Source organism: Falco peregrinus, chromosome 6, assembly GCF_023634155.1.
Source record: "Falco peregrinus isolate bFalPer1 chromosome 6, bFalPer1.pri, whole genome shotgun sequence".
NCBI lineage: Eukaryota > Metazoa > Chordata > Aves > Falconiformes > Falconidae > Falco > Falco peregrinus.
Genome location: NC_073726.1, coordinates 92,358,326 through 92,364,325, shown reverse-complemented (window position 1 = coordinate 92,364,325; position 6,000 = coordinate 92,358,326). Strand labels below are relative to the sequence as shown.

The 6,000-nt window shown below is 48.1% G+C and overlaps 1 protein-coding gene across 1 annotated transcript in view; it reads left to right on the top strand.

Moving 5' to 3' along the window:
- Positions 1-404: 404 nt before the first annotated feature.
- Positions 405-6,000, top strand: part of KPNA1 (karyopherin subunit alpha 1) — a 54,422-nt gene continuing 48,826 nt past the window's right edge. The window contains exon 1 of the mRNA XM_055808807.1: positions 405-539. The gene's annotated coding sequence lies outside the window, so the exon portion shown is untranslated. The remainder of the gene's footprint in view (positions 540-6,000) is intronic.

Below are 6,000 nucleotides of genomic sequence, written 5' to 3'. Positions count from 1 at the left end.
CTCCCCTCGCTGCCAGGCGGCGGGCTGTGGCCCACGGCCGCCCAACACCGCCCCGCCAGTGGCGGCCGCTGCGCCACTGCCGCCCCGCTCCTCAGGGCAGCGCCCGGCCGCACACCACCTCCACGGCCGCCACGGCCGCCGCCACCGCCACCCGTCCCGCGGGGAGGCGGCACCTCCGCGTCCTCGGCGGGGCCTCCGGGCTGAGGCGGCGTCCGCCGCACTACAACTCCCAGCATGCCCCTTGGCCGCCCACCGGTATGCGCCTGCGTGCCGCGCCGCGCTGCATGCCGGCAGTTGTAGTGCGGCCGCCGCCCGGTGTAACATCCTGAGGAGCCGCCGCCGCCGCCGCCCGGGCCGGCCGGAAGAGCTCTCCTTCCCAGAGGGCGCTGCGGCAAGGCCGGAAGTGACGTGTGCCCTGCGCCTGCGCACTGTCCTCGGCAGGCAGCGCCGGGCAGGCAGGTAGGGAGGGAGCGGCGCTCGCGCGCCTCGGGCCCGAGAGGAGACAGCGCGGGGCCGGGCCGGGCCGCGCCGCCGAGGAGGTACGGGAGTTGGGGGGCGCCGCCTTCCGCGCCGCTGGGAGGCGGGGGGGGGGGCCGGTCTCGGCGCCTCGCTGAACCGGCGGAGAGGAGTGGGGGGGATAGCGGCGAGCAGAGCGGTGAGCGGGGCCGCGCCGGTCGCGGGGGGAGGGCTAGGTTCCCGTGGGAGGCGGCCGCGCCCGGGGTTGCGGGAGGTCCGGGTTGGAGGTGCCGCCAGCGGCGGGAGCCCCCGGCCTGCTCGCGTGCAACAGGCGGGGCGGGGCCGGCCGGCGCGGCGGGAGCCGCGCTTCTGGGCCGGGGCCGGTCGCTTCCCGCCGGCCCGCGCCGCCCGCCCGGGGAGCGGGGAGAGAGGGGGCTCGGGGGCTCCTGGGAGCTCCCGGGGAGCGGGAGGGCGCCGGGCCGGGCCGGACCGTGCCTGCCCCGGGAGCTCCGGCGTCGCTGGTTGGGCGGCGGGGCTGGTGCCGGTGGCGGGCCCGCTCCGCGGGAGCGCCGCGCTCGGCTTTGGGGGCCGGCGGGGCGGTCGTGGCGGGCCGGACTGGGCCTGCCCGGTGCCGCTGCGTGCCGGCGGGCCGGGCCGTGACGGAGGCCGGGCCTCGGCGTCGGGGCGGGCGGAGGAAACTTTCTCCTGGGTCTTCAAGCTCGTGCTTCCACCCTCCCCGGCGATCCCGGCTGATCTTACCGAGGTGCTGCCTCACCCCGCGCCTCGTCCGATCCCGCTGCAGGTTCTCTGCCTTGGGCGGTGACGGGTCCGCGCTTTCCCTGTGGCCCTGGCGGCCCTTCCCCGCTGTGCCGCCCCGGCACGGCCCCGCACAGCCCGCACGCCCCGCCGCCGGCAGGCCTCGCCGCTCAGCCCATTCATAAGTTCCAGGTCGCACCGCCCGTGCAGCATGCATGCATACGTACATACATACATGTATGTAACGGTGGTTTTGAGCTTTGCCTCTTGAGGGCGTTTCATGAAAACTGAAACTCCGGGCTGGAAAGATACGTCATGAGCTGTGAAAATACTGGGCTGCTGTTTCTGCAGAATTCCCAAATGGTGCTGAATGGTTGTGTTTAATAGTCCCATTATCCTTTATTCAGGCTGCAGTTTCTCTGGATTTTTTTGTTTGCTGGCACATTTTCTGCTCTGACTGCTTAATGAAAGACTTAACAAAGTTGGGATATGTCTGTGAGTTATCTGGAAATGGGATTGGAGCTTTATTCCTAGAAACTAGCTATTTTAAAGCTATTTTGCATATACCTCCGACAAATTAATAGTTTGAATCCAGCTGAACATTGGTTTATCTGTCCTTTATTGTAACTTCATTGTGTTGTTCTCCCTGCAACATTACCACCGGCATCGACACTTGAACTAGCTCATTCAAAACAAGTTTGTTTCTACCTGAACTGTGGTTGCAACTGGTAATGACCCTTTAGACATACCCATAGGCATAGGCAAAATGAGGAGTAGCTTAGGGCATGGCAACATAACATATGTGTGGTTGTAGAGGTTTTTCTCAGAATGGATTCCCTTGTCATAATCTTTCAAACAGATGCAATGATGCTTCACTTCCAAGAAATGTGGTTGTTTTGGGGGCTTGGGACCTCCCCCCCCCTCCCCCCCAACAACCCAACAAAATAAAACATCCAACAAAAAAACAGCCCAAAAAAACAACAAACCACCTTCTGAGCAGAGTCTTTTGTTACATCCTATTTCTCATTCTAATGCTGTACCAGGATGTTTACCTTTTGCTGTCAGTGTGCCATCAGTTGATTTTTTTTTTTTTTTCCTGATACGTTCTTTGTATTGATGCCTTCAGAGCTGGCTTACTTATGTGGTCCTGTATATTCAGCTGAGTGCCAGTACCTGGAGAAGTCACAGTTAATTCCGTGGAGAAGTCACAGTTAATTCCGTTTATAAAAGGAAAGGCAGCAACAGCCAGCAGCAGCACTGACCAAAGACACTGTGAGAACTAAAAGTACTACAGATGCTGTAGAAGTTTCTGAAAGGCTCTTTATAGAGACTTCTAAGAGTAAATATTTATTTAACCAGATTGTTTGATAGTCTTATTTCAACTTAAGTGTTTCAACACAGTGTTCTTGTTTCTCCAATCCCCCCCCCCCCCCCCCTTCCTTTCTGTTGAATAAGCTAGAGTGAACAGAATGGTACATTTTGTTTTAGACTGTCCTGTATCTGGCAGGCTTGCTTTGATATTTTTCTGTTTGTCTCTCCACAAGATTGTGGAATTTTTCTTCTGAAAGGTTTTACAAGTCCTGGAGGGGGCAAATGGAGGGCTTAACTCATATCCTTAAGAACACAAAAGGAAACTGTACCTTTAAAGGCAACAGTAAAGAAGTTGCTGGGTTGGAAAATGTAACTTTGTGGCAAGGGGTGAGAGATTAATGGATGCAAAATGGTGCCCGCCAGAAAAGTGGAAATTGAGTCTATGTGAAAAAGTATAAAATTTAACAGATAAAAGAGTGATGTGAATTGGAAACGTACAGGGGAATAAAAGAGCAGCAACAAATAGCTAAATTTAATGGATTCGTTTAAGTACTTCTGAAGGCCACAGGGAATAATAGGGGTGTGAGGGAGCCTTGTAGGCCATGAGTCAAGAAAAATAAAAGACTTGAAAGTAATTACTCAATGAAATGTTGTGAGTGGCTGAAATACCTAAACAGGAGGTTCTGGAATGATGTTATGGACAAAGAAGTTAGAAAGATGAGGCCACCTCTCTTTTTCAGAGAACAAGGGCGGAAGCTGAACAGATAGGAAAATTATCCAGTTTCGTGCTAAGGGGCTAAAGCCTAGTGGAAGTCCTTGTTTAAATAATAATACTAATGAAAAAAATGCTGATGTAAATTGCAGAGGTAAGGGGCAGCAATATGATAGCAAGTCAGGTTTGTTCTGCTCTGAAGAAAAAAAAAATATTCATCCTCAGTCTGATATAGTTTTCAAAGTGTGCCAAGCAAGTGATGGATTTAACTGCTCTATGCTATTTCCAAGAATGAATGTGGGGTTTTCAAGATACAAAGTGCAACCAGTAGGATGCAAGGCCTGTAGAAATGTCAATGGTTTTAAATTATTTTGAAGAAGGTAGAGGAACTCTGGAAAAACAGCAAAGCAACGTTTAAACAAAATACTCAGTGAAAACCTCTGCTAAATATAGTATCTGTAGAAGAGCAGGACTGGAAATTATATTATGCCACCTCATGAATGTCTTGAACTGCATTAAATATTGTGCAGGCTTAGTAATTCATTTTGAGGATAAAAAGTAGAGGTAGTCCCTAAGGCAGGTGACAGACAGTAAATTTCCTTTCACCAGAATTGGTTTAAAAGGGGTGTTAGTAGTAGGAAGGTATGAAGAAGTGGTAGGAAGCGATGGTAGATTGGACATGGCATTGACACTTCTGTTAATTCACTAAAGACAGGAGTAAATGGAGTTCAGTGACACAGAAGAAATTGTAAATTGGGATAAAGTGAATACTTTCTTGAAACATAATTAATGCTTAGTGTTACGAGGAGGCAGAAGCTGAAACCATTAGAGCTGAAAGAAATATGAATATGTTCCTGGGTGTATATGGACAGTAACAGACTATTGAGTTTTCAGAGTGTGCCATAAGACTTAAGATTTAGCTAGCCACCAGCTGCTGAAAGCTGCCCTATGGTTTAGGGTAATTCTTTCCTCTTGTATTTGGCAGTTCAGACTGCTTGTCAGGATCAGCAGGATCTGTATGTTTTGTGAACAACTAACTGGTTTGACACACAGAGATCTTACTTACTTTTTTACTCTCAGGCATAAAGTTGAGATTATACGGAAGTGATATGCTGATTTTAGAAATAAATATCCTGTGGCTAAACATCCTGAATGTATTTATCTCCAAACAAGGCATTGTAAGCCTATGAAATCTAGTCCTAAGGTTATACTTGAAAGCAAATTCACCTGTTGATAAATGAATGTCATTTTGGCAAACAAGCCACCTTTTGGTGACACACAAGCCACAACTGTAAGTCAAGTCAGATAATAATGTTGTGATTAATATTAGATTGTTGTGATGTGTTTTTTGTCTGAATCGGGATGAGATTGCCTCTTAAAAGATGCAGGACTCTTCTGTATAACTTCCACATGATCCCCTCTTTAACTGCCTACCTGTTCTCGTTTTACTCTTCTTTTTTTTTTTTTATTTTTTGTATTGAAAAGGATCAGAAGAGAGAAGAGATGTCTTTGAGTGTGCTGCATATTGCATTCCAGAGCTTTTTGGGTAGGAGGGGTACTAGGTGTAAGTGGCATGAGGGAGGCAGAACGAGTATCATCAAGCTTTAAAGTTCCTGTGGGTTTTGGCTTGACGGGGCTGATACAGCAGTATTATATGACTCTCTTGGTTGCTGATGTCCAAAGCTAGTATGAAATCCGTAGAATTTTTACTTACAGTTATTTTGTGCTTTTGTACACATATCTTCCATAATGCTGAGTCACGGCAACCAATAAATTAATCTGTTGAAGGCAAACTTGTCATCAGGGGAAGCATGAAGTAGGTTTGGTTTCAGTGCCTTCCGATAATCATAACCTCAAAGAAAAGTTGCTTGAAATTACATCATCAACTCTAATAATTGAGTTTAGTTTTAATCTAATTTGTTTAAAAGTGTCTGGGATTTCTTATTTTCATGATATGAATTGCTGAAAGGTGCACTCTTGTTCTCTTGTAAAGAATGTTTGGGGCATGTTAGGATGATTTTTTTTTTTTTTTTTTGTGCCAGATGACAGAGACTACTGTTGTTTTTCAAATGGTCCCGTTTTTAGATACGACTTCACAAAAAATACGGTTGTGGGTCAGCTAGGCCTGTAAGTGCAGGGAGGATGTGGTGGAATCTTAATCAAAATACAAATGAATCTCTGCTTTAAAAGAAAAAACAGATTACATTTTAGTTTGGTGCACAGGAATAATCACTTGGGTTTTCATGTAGGTGGGCACGTGAAGGTGGGGTTATGTTTTTTAATGTTAGTATAATCCTGTGCAGCTGAAAAGTTTAATTCCCCATCACTAGCTGCTTTGTTTTATGACTTGTGGGAACATTTTGGTTTCAAGTTGATTATGGACTGTGGTGTTACAGAAATCAGGGTGAGGCTTTTATCATTAAAACAGATTTATTGCACTGCAATGACTTCGAATGCAGCAAAGGAATTTTGTGTTTGCAACTCAAATCAGAAAGGCTCAGTTAACAAATCTGAAGATGTTTTAATTTTAAGTTGACCTGGCTTTGAGAGTCAGGGTTTTTGCCATCTTGCTTGAGTTAAAAGCTTTCTGGAACTTTGAAAGCTGTATCTGCTGCAGTGTTAAGTCAAAAGGGACCTTTAAAAATGTGGAACTCAAAAAAACCCCATAAATTTGTAGTGAAGTTTTTAGATAGCATCTTTTATTGCTTCTGCTTCCCTCCGCTCTCCTCCCCCACCTCCCCAGTGAAACTGTTTTCCGATAAACT